This window comes from Haemaphysalis longicornis, unplaced genomic scaffold (genome assembly GCF_048455015.1).
Source record: "Haemaphysalis longicornis isolate Haplotype H1 unplaced genomic scaffold, Haemaphysalis longicornis Haplotype H1 scaffold_23, whole genome shotgun sequence".
NCBI classification, from domain to species: domain Eukaryota; kingdom Metazoa; phylum Arthropoda; class Arachnida; order Ixodida; family Ixodidae; genus Haemaphysalis; species Haemaphysalis longicornis.
In genome coordinates, this window is record NW_027526306.1 from 6,621,063 (window position 1) to 6,637,165 (window position 16,103).

Genomic DNA, 16,103 nt, shown 5'->3' on the forward strand with positions numbered 1-16,103 from the left:
GACATGTGCTTTGCTTGTATTTGTTTGCTACTCAATATTGCAGCTAAACTCGAGCAGTGGAAGCCACCATCTGCCGGTACGAGGCAGGAGTGTTCGTTTGATCATCGTTGCCCGCACAGCGTCGCAGTCAGCCACCCGATTGAAGTTGAGTACTACTGAGTCGGACGGCAACTTCTCCAGCGCCCACACAACTGCGAACATGTCCAGCTCGTATGAGCGGTAGCTCTCCTCACACTCGGTTGCCCATCGACTGGCATACACGACAGCATGAAGCTGCCCGTTGTCTTGCTCGTGTAAGAGAATAGCTCCCAGTCTGTGCGTGCTGTCACCTGTGTGAACTTATGTCGTATGAAGTATGAGACAAGGTAGGCTTTTCAATTAACATACTTTTCGCTCATCGAATGCAAAGTCCCCTTCTGCAGCCCACCTCCAGGTTCCGTCTTTCTCAGTTTCTCAGTTTCTCACAAACTTAGCAATGGTGGCAAACCCGTTGACAAATCGTCGGAAGGAGCTTGCGAGTCCCTTGAATCGGAGGTTGGGTTGTGGGTTGAATCGGAGTTGGTTACGGTAATCCATGACTTCGAGTAGCGCAAACGAAAAAACGAAATGCCCGTCGTCTCCCTGTGTCCGCTGTGGTGTTTTGTTTCGCTCTACTTGAAATCATGGATACCCTTGAATCGGCCGACCTCTGCACTTTCACCGATTTCGGAAATTCCTCGACACACTGAAGTTTGAGAATCTATACCTGTACCCTATCCGAAAAAATGTTACGAATGTAGTCGACCCAGTCGCAGAAGAAGTCACCACCATCACCCCATCACCACCAGCCTATCTACGCCCACTGCAGGGCAAAGGCCTCTCCCTTTAATCTCCAATTACCCCGGTCCTGTGCTAACTGCGACCAATTTATCGCCGCAAACGTCTTGATCTCATCTGCCCATCTAACTTTCTGCCGCCCCCTGCAACGCTTGCCTTCTCTAGGGATCCACTCTGGTACCCTTAATTAACAACAGTTATCTTGCCTTTGCATTACATGCCCTGCCCACGTCCATTTCTTCTTCTTAATTTCTACTAAGATGTCCTTAACACGCGTTTTTTCCTGACCCACTCCGCTGTCTTCTTATCCCTTAATGTTAAAGCTATCATCTTCCGCTCCATTGCCCGCTAAGTCGTTCTCAATTTAACTTGAACCCTCTTAGTGAGCCTCCAATTTTCTGCCCTGTAGGTGAGTACCGTAACATGCAGCTGTAATACTTTCTTCTTCAGGGACAATGGTAGGCTTCAATTAATTATCTGAGAATGTCTGGTGTATGCACTCTAACCCATTCTTATCCTTCTAATTATCTCTGCCTCATGATTGGTATCCGGGGTCACAACTTGGCCTAAGTAGATATATTCGCTTACCACTTCCACTGCCTCGCCACCTATACCAAACCGCTGTGCTGTCCCGAGGTTATAGATCATTAGTTTGGCTTTCTGCATATTATATTCAGGCCCACCGTTCTACTCTGTTTGTCCAGTGCGGAAAGCACGCTTTGCAATTCGTCCCCCGAGTTACTTAGCAAGGCTACGTCATCAGCAAATCTGAGGTTACTGAGGTATTCTCCATTAACCCTTACTCCCAACTGTTCCTAATTCAACGTTCTGAATACTTCTTGTAAACATACTGTGAATAACATTGGAGAGGTTGTGTCTTCTTGTCTGACACCCTTCCTTGTAGATATTTTACGCACAAGAAGTGCACTTACTCAATCATAGCGTCAGTTGGCTATCTGTAGAGCCTTTAAAATCTTTCGTGAGTGTGCGACTGCTTCGTCTATGGTTGTCATTGGCAGTAAGATGTCGTCCACGTATGTTAGCGCCGCATAGTATCGCTAACATTCGAGAACCGCGTCCATCATGTGTTGGAAGACCACTGGGGCGTTGACTAACCAAAACGACTTTCCGAAGATCTTTTAGTGCCCGTCAGGGGTAACGAACGCTATCATGTGTCTCGGCTCGTTTTCCATTAGAATCTGGTAATAACCATACGCCAAGCCGAGACTCGTCAAGAAGCAATTTACACGGAGGTAGTCCAGCTAATAATGAATTAGTGGTAGCGGGTAGCGGCCCCTTTACGTCGCCACTGCTAAGTGCACGGTAATTGACATAGTTATTCGGTATTCTTTCGCACAAAAAGAATAGGGCTGGCGTGTTCGAAAGGCGAGACGACAACGACTCCCGCTGCTACTGATTCGCGCCGCCGTTACCAATGCTTTAGCACTGGACTGCCTTTTCAATTTTATGGTTGCCCAGTGACAAAATGCAGCGATAGTCAGAAGCGTGATCGGTTTTGTGATTCAGGAAGTAGGGGCAGTAGAGAAACGTGATCGAGTGAACTGAGTGGCCGTTCTATTTCCTCGTTCGCGCTCACTTTAGTTACGCTCTTTCCTCATCCATTCCTATTTCCCACTTAATAGAAAAGAACAGCGTTCGCCAAAGTTTTAAGGTAGAGGGCCGAGTTGGACGAAGCGGGAGCGGTGGAGGGCCGGGTGGCGAATATGGGGGGACGGGGAAAGGGGCTGTGAAGGCAAATTGGAAGGAACCCAGCGAATCGCCAAGAATATTTGCCAATAATTGAGAATCTGACTGAATGTGAAAATGGGGGACAATGCAACTGGAAGCGATCAATTCTCTGTTCTTGGCTCCAGCCTAACTCAATTTGATGTCAAAACTGGCGTGTCGGTCTTGAGATAGTTTGTTATAGGGGGAGGCGGGCTTCGTGCTGGGCGACACATTATAATTCCCCGCGGGCTGCATGCGGCCCAAGGAACACACGTCGTTGACCCCTGCACAGATGATGACGGACATGGTCAGTGAGAATCGTACGTAAATACTGGGGTCGCGCACATTGCATGCGGTTGTTTAATGTGATGTAAACATAGAAGTACACATCTAAGCAGTCATTGGACGTGCGATTTGGTGCTTGCTCTACGTCCTTTTATTGCGGTTCATTTGTTTATTTGACGCCATTGCCTCACCCTACTCGCTAGAATACATGTGTACCCTGATGTTCTTTGTGAGGCGTAAAAGGTTAAGAAAGAATCATTTAGTTTGGCGAAATATAAACCGAAATTGCCACTCATTTTCGAGGTGTTGGCAGGCTAGCAGTGTCAACTGATTCGGCTCCGCTTTCCGCGTCAGCTTGCATGCACCTGCTGAAGTAACCTTTTGCAGTCACCTGAGGCTTATAGGGGAGCAACGTTCTGTGTCCTATGCTACTTGCGAACTGTTCCTTTGTCGACCGTACGCAACAAGAAAGAGCGATAATTATTGTCATGAAGTTGGACCACCTGACTGGGCGATGCTGACGCACGTTGCGACGATGGCGGCAGCTCGCTCAAAAGAAGGCGGACAAATCGGCTTGTTGTGACGGCTATCATTTTGCTTATCCTTTGGAACTACTTTAAGGGCTATTTTATTCTGTATGCAAATATTGAAACGAACCAAAATGCTATTAGATGAAGTACAATGGAGTTTTCTCTGGCTTGCAATTGAAAACACCGGGAGGGAGGCCCGGGTGGTCTGATTCTGTACTACCTAGACGCGGCGGGCACGAGGGGGCGCTGCATTTCACCAAAACTAGGAAAACTTGAAAAAGATTACGGGCGCAAGAAAGTGCTTAGATATCTACAGAACTGGGAAGCGGGAGATCACTAGGGAAAAATTCTTTGATAATACCACAGGGAGTGCATTCCGTTTTGAAGCCCTGGCGGGGTCCTCAGGGACAAAAACGCTTGCCCGTACAGGACGAACTGCGCGCAGTTTCTGACAGGGAGCCATAAGCCATGCGACATATTTTAACGGAGTTCAAAGGTATCCTCGAGCCGGTGCAGGAAGAACTCTGCGCAGTTTGCGGCAGGGAGCCATAAACCATGCGACATATCCCGCCCAGTACTCAGCGATGAAGACAGCCAGCTTCCAGAAGCCCTTGGCTTTAACGTTAACGGAAATGTTGGTGGGAAAAAAGGGGAGAACAATCTTGGAACACATGCAAACACACTCAGGCTAGCAGGAAACTTCCATAAAGCTTTTCTTTTTTTTCTTTTTTGGCCAGGTGACTGTACAATGTCGTTACGACTAAGGTCGCTGTGCAAAGCGACCGCGTTACAAAGGGGAAGCCGCTAAGCATCATCATCAACACTTCAGTGAAGGAGCCCCATTAAGCCTACTCAAGCATTGTTAGCTGTCTGCCCATGTGAGCACGTAGGCCGTGATGCAATTCGTATTCAATTCGTATTGCAGTTCCAATTGAAATTATCAGAAGTAGTATGCACATGTACACTCACTGTTGCACCAATAAGGACGCAAGCGATTACACCTTTTTCTATTAATTGCCTTGCTTAAATGGCATTCCCTCCGCACCTACACCTATTTGTTTTCGGGTGTGCCAAGCAATGGTTTTGGACACTGTCCTCAAGGAAATAGACGCGTTTTTATTATACATTCATTGACACTCCACGATGTTTCAATTGACACGTGTTCTCTTACTATTTCCTCCTCCTCACCTATGCTTGGCACATTGGGTACCCATTTTGTCAACAACAAAGGGTAATTAAGGTTGATATATTCTTTTCCAGTGTACTCACTGTCTTCCCTCTAGCCATTGTGCTACTATTTGCAACTCCAAAGTTCCGCGGAGTAGCTCGGCAACATCAGACAAAACAAGTAAACGAACGTCGTAACACAGGCCTGCCTTGGTACTTTCGCTTGCTTCCTTACTCAGATTCTTATGTTTCTGCGTTGATTCTCATTGTTTTAGCGAGGAAGAACCCATAATTTCAGCCGAGAACATCATGTTGTTGAGCGGGTCAACACATCGGAGCAATAAGAACGCCGAGATCGTTTTCATCACTCCGATGCTTATTCAGGGGCCGTATGCGGCCCCCAGCACGTCATAAGAACCAATACGCCTCCCCATGTCACTTCCTCTCTGAAGGCCGACACGCCAGTTTTGACCTCAAACAGGATTAAACAAAAGACAAGAACCGAGAATTGGTCGTTTAGTCCCCGATCTTGACGCTTCGCCAGATTTTTGTGAAATATTGTTGTAAATACGGTGAATTTTTTATCTTTGCCTGCGAACCCCTTTCACCACATTTGACGTCCTGCGCTCCGCTGTATCGACTTTATGCAACTCGCCCTACATCTGAAAAGGTGGCCGTCCCCCGCTCTAAATGAACTGCCTTTCTAGCAAGCCACAAATCGTGGAAGGGCAGTGCTCGTGCGAAGCAGGGCTGTCAGAGAAGTACAAGCACCTTGCTGCGGCTCTCATCCGCTTTTACCGGTAAATCGTAAAGTTTTAATTACTTCAGACAGATTGTTTCCCAAATCCAGTGGATTACAGCCGATCTTACCCAGGGGTCTATTCAGATAAATGCAAGGCGGGGGGTGATAGGGCTGACCTACATCATATGGTATGGTATTGCCCTCTCCGGAGAAATGACCCCCAAAGCAGCAAGGCAGGGCAGACTGCACTCAGCATAATTTCGAAGGACCAGTGGGAGACAGCGCTACTCAGCTCCGACCCGACTATCCAGACCCGGCTCGTCCAGATGGCCACGACCGCCGTCAGGGACCAAGGACTCCTGACCGACGGCTAAGAGACAAATCTGGGCAAATAAAAAGTTGTTCAATCAATCAATCAATTTAATTACCGCTGTTGGGGCCGTGGTAGAGCTTCGTCATAGCGCAAATAATGATGATCTGTTGAAAGCGCAAACTGCCCACAAATATGAATCGGAAGAGGCAGGGGAAGAAGAAAACTTTGGATTTTTTGTTTCTTGCCTTTTCACTGGCTATACCTTATTAGAGGCCCGCGATATACGTTATATCACTGGCGTATGCCCAAGTGGTCTGGAGCCCGAGGTTTGGTGTTTTGCCAATCGCAAGTTAGAAAACCCAATACTGGATATTTTTTTAAAAGTTGATGTATTTGCTTTTGGACAATGTTTGGTATACTGAAGTCTCCATTTTTGCGCTGTAACATTCATTGCTCCGCGAGTGAGTTCGAAGAACGCGTGCAGACTGACATTGACGTGCTGGAGGTCTTTTCTTGTTGGCGTAATGTTGTCGTGAGCAGCGACTGTTTGCGCGCACAGTCCCGAATCAGCCAACCCTTGGCCTGGTGCTAACGCGTGTCTTAAGATGCAGGCACAGGCCATGCAAGATTTAAAGATGGGGGAAAGAGCATCACATTTGAGCGTCTGCGGTGACTCCGAGGGCGCTTATCAGCCGCGCATTCCTCGGCTAGTGATTGCTAAGATTTCAAGCCGTGCTGGTAGGCTTATCTGACACATTTTACAGGCAACATGACTGAAGCGCGGTATGCCCATTAGTGAGACATCAAGGGTGTCCATCCAACGATAACGTCGGATGCCAAAAATGTTGTTTCACAGAACCGAAAGCGAAACTCGTTTGAATTCTAATATTGGACATCGTCCAATCACGCAGCACCTTGTAATGACGGCACTGCTGCTAATTGGTGCGGCCGCCGCAAACCACGCATGGTAATTTTTTTTTCCAGTTTATGAAAGAAATGCCGCCTCATCGTCCAGATAAACTATGAAAAGTGTGTTTATGAGAGCCCGTCTACGCAGTGCAAGCAAAAACAGGAGTTTGACAAATTCACTTTAGTGTTCCTTTAAATTAACATATTTTTCCTGGTGGAGCTTATGGATCACTGCGTTTAATTGTAGTGGCGCGCTGCAGCAGTGTACCTTCGCTGCCGAAGTTGTGCATGCTGCAAAAACAAAAAGCAAAGAACTGGAGTATCTCCAGTAAAGAATTGAAATTTTAGGTAACTTGGTTTATTTGACGGGATCTTGAATCCCTGCAAAGGTTTAGTTAATAGGAGTCCGCAGGAACTGTTAAAACTATGTATCTTTTGTAGAAGTAACGCACAGTAAGTACAACTTGGTGTGTCATATTCAGTGTTAATGCTGTCTTTTAGGGCTGGACTGCAATCATTACCGATGATGCGAAGCTTAACAGCTGTGGACTGTTCACAGGCAAAATGAATGTTGTCTGGCATAGGCTGTAACCAGAGTCTGTAGTAACTCTATGGGAAATAATCTGGTGAAGGAATTAACATTGGAGTTATCTAGGGTGCAGAGAAATGTGGGCCAAGTGCTGCTTATTTTACTTGGAAAACCTTGTGAATTTTCCGAAGAGTTTGAGACGACAGTTCTGCAAGGGCCTTGCTCTTTAGGAGTGAAAGTGGGGCTCTTTTGCACTTCCTTGAAAAAAAATACGAATAAAAGTAAACAGGAAGTGCTAGTGCCAGCTGATCAATAATGGTTTTTTTTTTTAAGTAAGTGCTCGAAGCTTCGCGCTTCGTTGGGACCATGAAGATAACATGGGCTGGCCTAACCAAACTGGGCTCGACCGCACCGCAATGGAGCGAGCTATTCTTTCACGCTTCTCTTTGGTGCAGTTCTTCGGATTTCGGTGCCTAAAGCTCTGCGAACCGCCCGGACTGCGCGTCGCGTGCCCCACCGCGGGTGTGGGTGCGCTGTGGGTGTGCCGTTCACGGTCCGACTTTCGACAACGAAAGCGGACGAAGCGGAGTTACCGACACCCGAAGGCCACGCGCATCCAGATCGACGCAGCCAGCTCAACTTCCTGGCCATATCTGGTGACCTCTTGGCGATGCCGCACCTATCTGGAAACCCCGACATCCTGCACAGCGCATGCGTTCAACGTGGACATAAAGACCACCCGCATCTTCGAAGGACTCAGTCGGCTCGGTAGCACCGCAATGGACTGAGATAATGTTCCTCGCTTCCTTTGGGTGGAGTTCTTCGGATTTTGGTGCCTACAGCTCTCGGAACCGCCGGGAGTGCACGTCGCTTCCCCACCGCGGTCGACAACAAGGTGTGCCGTCCACGGACGCGCATCCAGATCGACGCAGCCAGCTCAACTTCCCTAGCCATATCTGGTGACATCTTGGCGGGGCCGCAGCTATCTGGAAACCGGGACGTCCTGCACAGCGCACGCGTTCAATGCTTCTTTTAGGTGCAGGTGAAAAACTGCAATGGTCTTTCTGCTAAGCGAACTAGTTACCGTGCTCTAGTTGTGCTGCCGAGCCCACACTGGTTTTGTAATTATGTTTATGACTCTACAAATGCGCTAGTACAGCTTCTTTTGTTAGCTGGCGATGTTGAGACAAACCCTGAGCCTGACTCTTCCAACTCTTATGACTACGCCGACGTTTCGTCGCAAACGCTCAATGCACTAATGAATAGAGATCTGGGCATTCAGCTATGTTATATCAATTAAAAGCGATTCAGACAACGTTAATGAAGCACGAAAAGACCTTCACAGAGCTGAAGGAGCGGCTAGACAAGGTTGAGTAAGACCACGCTTCCCAAGGTACTATGAGACCGCTACTGACGGGACTGCAGTCCGATGGAGATAACAATGCTCATCATGTAAAACTGATGACGGCTCGAATCAATGACGGAGAGAACAGATCAAGGCGCAATAACTTGGTATTTTATGGGCATAAAGATACGGAAAACGAATCATGGCAACAGTCAGAAACAGTAGTAAGTGAGCACTGCAATCACCTCCTTCAAACTACCGTTCAACCCCGTGACATTGGAAGGGGCCATAACATTGGTAGGTTTCGCGCCGGAAAGTGCAGACCAATATTAGGTAAATTCGCCAATTTTAAAGATAAGGACCGTATACTGTCACTTAGAAGTAAGCTTAAAGACACTGACTTCAGCATTTCCCAGGACCTCTCCCCTAGCACTAGCCGTGCCCCTAAGAGGCTGATTGAATTTGGAAAAAAACTCAAAACTCTAGCTACAAGCTACGCCATGAAACGCTGACCGTAAACAACAAAACCTACGTGTTTCATCGTGCTTCATATACAGTTGTCGAAAAGAGCTCATAGCAGCCAACAAAGAAACCACACGAGTCACCTCCTTCCCATCAGTCTTTAGCATTTTTGTTAACCAACGTACGAAGTGTCATTCCAAACCGGAATAAGCGGTGCGACTTAAAAACTCTTCATCATCAAATATTGTGCTGCTAACAGAAATGTGGCTTAACCCGCTAATCGATGATACGGAAATATTGCAAGGTCCCACTAACTTTGACATGTTTCACAAGAACAGTGATAACAACTTGCGCGTTGTTGCTGTCCTTGTAGCCACGAAACGGGCCCTACGCTGCGTGCGCACAATACTACCTACCATTAGTAATTGTGTGGCCCTGCTGCCACGCACCGCACCCGGGCATCTTGATCGGAGTTTGCTATCGCGCTCCTAGTTCTGACAGTTCTTTTGCACGCCGGTGTTATGAAAATTTGAACCAACTAAGAACGACCCACCCGAACACTCCTATATTGTTATTTGGCGACTTTAATTTCTCTTGTATCAATTGGTCTGATATTGCTTCTATGTCATAAAAAATACGCCCCCTGTCGAGTTTATCCACACGTGCCTCACCTTAGGATTGACCCAACTGGTCACTCAGCCTACACGCGTTGCCGACTACTCTTCTAGCATATTAGATCTTGTCTTAACTTCACACCCTGAGAATGTCTCCCCTATCACCTGCCTGCATAGCCTGAGTGATAATTTTATTGTGCATACCTCATTCTCATACGCAACTAAAAAACCAGAAACACACTTACGTTGTACGATAAAGGGGATTACCACAATAACAACCGGGACTTATCAACGTTGTTTGAAATCTTTACTCTAAGCTTTGCACACTGCTCAGTTGATTCCAAATAGCTTAAATCAGAAATTCAGCACCTAATACGCATTTATATTCCTATTGAAACGATATCCGAACGTTCGAGTTCTTCGTGGTTTAATACACGCCTTAAACTATTAAACAACGAAAAAGAGCTATTGTGCCAGGCATCAAAAAATTTTAACACGAGTCATGTATGGCAGAAAGATTACACCGCTGAAAATGATTACAAAACCCAAACCGCCTACGCTAAACAAATTTTCTTCTCTGTCACCTTACCCTGTATGCTAAGCACTAAACCCAAGCGGTTCTGGAAAGCAATTAATCGCAGTGCATCTAACCCTGCTTCCCTATGCGATCGCTCTGGACTCCCTACCTGGGAACATGAAGTACCAGATATATTAAACGGCGCGTTTAGCACCGTGTTTACGCGTGAACCCTTAAATGGCCTTCCCACTGTCCCTTCTTATGGTAACCCCCAATTCCGACTATTATGTTTGAATCACAAGGCATAGTCAAAGTTATTGACTCACTGAAAAATTCATCATCTGTGGGGAATAATGGTAGATATGCTAAAGTGCTAAAAAACACCAAAAACGTGAACAGCTTGCTTCTCTCACTCATTTTGCAAGTCTCTCAGCACAGAATCGGTTTCCTATGACTGGTGCATCGGTAAGGTCATCCCAGTCATTAAAAATGAAAATTGTTTGACCCCTAAACATTATCGCCCTACTTCAATTACCAGTGTTTCTTCTGACATCCTGGAGCATATATTGTATTTGCACATTGCCAAATTTTTTAATTCTGGTAATTTCTTCAATCATAATCAGCATGGTTTCAGTAAAGATCATTCATGCGACACTCAGCTGACCATGTTCCTTCATGACGTACATTCATGCCTAGACCACAACATTCGAACTGATGCAACCTTTCCTGGTTTTCAAAAGAACATTTGATAAATTCCCACATAATCGCCTACTGCTAAAATTGTCTCGCCTTAATTTGGACCCATTAGGTTTGAATTGGATAAGCCCATTGATAAGTGACCGCCAGAAATTTTTTTACGCCAATTGGCATACATCACTCACGCACGTGCCCTCCGGTGTGCCCCGAGGTACCGTCCTGTGGTGACTTCTTTTTCTCATGTATACAAATGATCTCCCCATAAATCTCACGTAAAACGTCCGTCTCCTCGCTGACTGCTGTGTCATTTATCGCCCTATAAATGGTAGCTCTGACATATCCGCACTACAGGACGACCTCTTTCGCGTGCGGAATGGGTGCAATAACTGGCTAATGTCATTAAATGTGCAAAAAAACTGTGCACTTTTCATTCCCCCAGCGCCGCAATTATGTGCAGCCTAAGTATACTATAAACAACACTGCCATTGGCTCTGATGACTCGGTTAAATACTTAGGTGCCCATATATCGCACTACTCAAACTGGCCCTGCCGCAATAACCACATAACAAACTCTGATAACTTTGCTCTTGGCTACCTACGCCGTAATCTTGGCATAAGCTCTCCCTCAGTAAAATTACTTGCGTACGTAACTTTCTTGCGGCCTAAACTAGAATATGCAAACGCGATCTTTGATCCTTATCAAACTTATTTTATCAACACCGTCTAATCTGTCTAAAATAGTGCCGCTCGATTTATTTTGTCTCATTACCCCCACCATTGAAGCGTGTCAGCGTTAAAAGCAGAACGTAACCTTCCTACACTTCAATCTCGGCGCAAAATAGCTGGACTGTGTGTTTACCACAAATTCTCTTACTCGCAACAACTTAAAAAACAATACATCCGACTAGCCCACCTCATTTCCCGTACTAGTCGCACCAACGCCGTCTATTCGGAACGTGCCCATACTAATATCTTCCAACCGTCATTTTTGATATGCACATCCCGAGACTGCAATGACCTACGTGCTGCAGTTGCTACTAACATTGGCCAATCTCGTTTCAAGCACGCCATTCAAGTGCCCCCATAATTAGTGTGCCCATTCTGTTGCTGTCACTACGCTGTTGTAACCCCACTTTCTACTAGTGTATCATACTTACCCCTTATATAGAAGTGCCACCATAATTGCTCTACATTGTTGCCGTTACCATGTTGTTACCCTTCTTTCAAGTTCCCTGTCATGCCCACACGTCATGTAATGTCTAATGGGACCTTTGAGGAATAAACAACTCAATAAATCAACTGGCAGAAGTGCCTGTCTGGCCATTCTAGTACGTTCTCTGTAGCGTAATACAAAGGGGCTTAATTTTCCAGCTTGTCAGTTTGTATCCTGATGTGTCAGTCGTCGGTATTGTACTATGGCTCACTTTTGGCCGAAAATACATTGAAAAACTATGTGCTTTTGGCAGTTCCGAAATTGTGGTTATTTAAATGCAGGCCCCTCTGCTTTTCAGTAGGACGGGTGACCTACGGCCCAGACAGAAGCTTTTGTTAATAACAAGCTAAAACCCCGCAAATTGTGCATATGTGTGGCCTGTTGTAGGGCATATGTGGCTGTATAAACATTCATTGTGGCTGGTATACCTCACTGGAAATGAGAAGAGCAATGCAAAAATGCATGCTGTTGCTGGTTCTAACCCATACCGATACAGCTGCGACATATTCACACGGGCAACATAAAGAATGGCAATAACCGACTAGGACATGTAAAGGGTCATGTGCCAAAGGATAATACTAGCAGGTTTCCACATGGCGGATTTCGGCACCCTGAATTCTTTTTCTCAGTTTAAAGCATCAACATTAAGAAGCACTTAATCAATTGTTGCAACAAGGGGAACACAATACTCCCAAAGCTGTGTGGCAACAGATGTCACTGTGGGTAATATCACGATAGTGTTATTTCGTAAATTGGTTTTTCTTATTGTCTCTACACTCTAAATTTTCGGGAGCACTAAGTAAAAATAAATTTGACGCGGCGAAGAGCCAGTTTCATTACTGGCAGCGCTTGCTTTTGGGTGTGCTGACTGACTTATGAGACAAGTTGAAAGAAATTGGTGGTCCTACGCTGCATTTTTCTCAAAAATGAAAATATCCGTGATTGACGCAAAATGATGTTCGTTGAAATGGAATAGAAAATTAGCACTGTTGTCCCACCTGAACAGGAGAAGTGACGGCAGTGGTGATCAGTGTTATGTCAATAATGTGAGCTGCGCGATGCAACCATAACCATTCTCGGATCCTTATTTCAAGATAGGCAAAAAGAATTAGTACTGGGCACATATTTAGAGAAAGGTGACAATCCACAGAAATTATTTCAACTTATGGTTCAGGTGGTAAACCACTAAATACAATCCTTGCTGCTTTCTTTCACTCAGTTGTAGAAGACAGACAGCTTTCGTTGCATCGTGTGTGGATGATTTTGGCATGTTCTGACTTCGAAAAGGCGTTTCTTTTGTGCCTTCCTTTTGGATCTTGAACCTGAAAATGAGTTCGAGATATTATTACTCAGCCATAATTCATGCCTTGCACCACGCAACTTCAAGTGCAATCCATAGTGCATATCCGTTCAGTTATAAAAGAGGTGTATTTTGAACAACATAGTACATACAAAATGCTGTAAACGTTTCGTTAAAAGGGAAATGTTTTGTTTATGATGTTGCGATGATGACACAAGAAGTTTACACGTGTTGAGAAAACTTATGAAGCGAATATCTCGCGCAATTGCGCAATTTCGAGGGTATTGGGCAGCTGCAGGGGCCGTCAGGCTGTATGCATCCGGGATGCATTTTAAATTTCTCGACATTCAGGGTGCACGTTATGTTACCGGTACATTTTCTCCGCAAATTCTTAATTCTTTGTTTCAAGACCCACGGTCATACTTTTGATTTGAAGGCACCCGGGCCGTTCGGTAATTAATAACGAGTAAAACTAGACCAGAATGTCCATGAGGGATGCTCAGAACACTCGTATGGGGATGGGGTCCGGCAGATCGTGAAGACGCTTACTCAAGTCATCGCCACCACATACAAGAATCACTGCGTAGACACGGCACTTAACACCCATGGGACGACCATCACAGTGTCACCAGGATATGAAAAAAACAGAGGCATAACCGCAAGTTCCGCAAGAAACTAGCTATGACAAACAAGCAAGCGGCTGAGCATGCAGTAGCCTTATGCAAAGATAATTGGCTTGAAGCATGTGATGAACGATCGACGACGAAGTCCTGGTAGCTGTTGTACCGCTTAATCGCCGCTAACCAGAAGGGCGAATCGGAACGTAGCATGGCCGGCGCATTCAAAGCATAATCCTGTCTCATTAATATGGACGCCTCCGTTCCCCAGGAAAATCGTCCATAATGTGAGTCGTCCATAATAACGAATCAACGTCAAAAAAGAAAACCCTCAGGAATATTCGTTTAAGGAAACATCGTTTCAGGAAGAACAGTTTAAACAAATGTAAGGGAAAGCTCGGCCCATTTACGCCTAACACCAGCCATTGCCTCCACCGAACTGACCGTAGAAGCCTTGCCTTTTATGCGGATTGAATATTGGCACGAAATATTATCGTCATGGCAGCTTGTCCTGAGCCTCAGGACTGGCTCTTTCCGGCTTATGCAGCGCCGGGAAATCTTGTTTGATATATCAAGGACGACAACCTGTCGTCACTGCCCTAGAGTGATGTTCGCTGATCCCGAATGTTCTCTATCTAACTCGCTGGTACTGGTTTCTGAGATAAATGCATGCTTCGGCTTTGTATGCTTCGTAAACAAGAAAATTCCTAGTCGCAATGGGGCCTCGGGGGTCGTCAGCCGTCTTTTGTATTTTTTTCTTTGTGGATCTGTTTCCATAATAACAAGACAAAAATGCCTCCATTTATTCCATTTAGTCCCCAAAATAGCCGTCCAAAGTCGGAACTGCGGGTTTCTATATTGACGGTGCAGAATTGGATGGCAAGAGACCGGTCGCCGAAAATTTCGTCCATATTGCTGGGTGTCGATATTAACTGGGTCCATATTAACGAGACATCACTGTACCAGGAAATTACGGACCAACTTCTGGACGATCTAAAACACAAATAACTGAAGACGGAACGTAACTTCACGCCTCCTTCATACACTAGGAAACCGAACGCCGAAATAACAAAAAGTTACAGCTCTTCGAAGTCGAGGCAGCAGTAGCGTAAGGCAGAAAAAGCTGAGCCTTAGAACCAGACCGCGTTACCTTCAAAGTTCTGGCAAACTTAGACGACTAAGCCCTTGAAACTCTCGCAGACCATTTCAAAAATTTCTGGACTGATGAAAAGTTCAGCAGAAAGGGAAATGGTAGGAAAGTCACCACACACCCAAAACTTTCGACCAATTTATATGACGTCCTGCGGATGGCGAATATGGAATATATAATAGTAAATCGTCTCCAGAAACAAGCAAATGCGGGAGATAATGTTGATATTCAGAATACACCTGGGGACCAGGATGTGCTCTTCCAACAGAAGAGGAAGATCGTCGTCTTTACGACTCGTCATACACCATGGGCCATCCTCGCTCTTGATCTGAAGGGGCTTCGACAACCAGGCACAGGAAGAAGTCCTCCATTACCTGAGCACTGGGTGCAGAAAGAAGACGTCAGACTATATTGTCAACGTCCTGTCCAACCTAAAAGCCATATGTGATACATCGACAGCGGCATTGTTGCCTGTGGACGTCAACTTTCTCCCCATCAACCTTGGCTGTGGGAGGAACCCTAAGCTTAGTCCTGTCTCCGCTTTTGTTCAACATCGCTTTCTTGGGTCTTCCCAGGAAGGCTGGAAAGTATACCGAACATAAGACATGCCTTCTGTGCAGAAGATGTAGCCCTGTGGACGGGAACTGATTAAGTGGGAGGGTCTGCAGGAAACTGTAACTCGCCGCTGATACAGTCAACCAGTTGCCAAGCAGTATGAATTGAATTCCTTACTCTCAAAATCAAACATCTGGTGGTTCAGCGCCACCGCTGCAAAGGGGAAGACAACATCCAGTTAACCCTTGAAGAAAAAGTAATCGAGCCGTGCACATCACCAAAAGCGCCATGTGTTATGATACAATTGGACACGAAAAACGACCAAAAAATACAGCGGTTTCCAAAAACAACAGGACAGGTGTTACACATAATCAAAACGTCACCAACCTACACAGAGGTAGGAAAGAGAAAGACAGACTTCGTTTCTTCCAGGATTTCATCCTCTCAAGAATAATTTACTCAGTGCCGTATGCCGTACTAAACAAGAGATAAACGAACAAATTTAACACTGCCATCATTAAGCAACGAAACAAGCCCTGGGCCTTCTGAAGAGCGTGTCCACAGGCAAGCTATTAAGCATTGGGATATACAACATAGTAGGTGAGCTATTTGAAG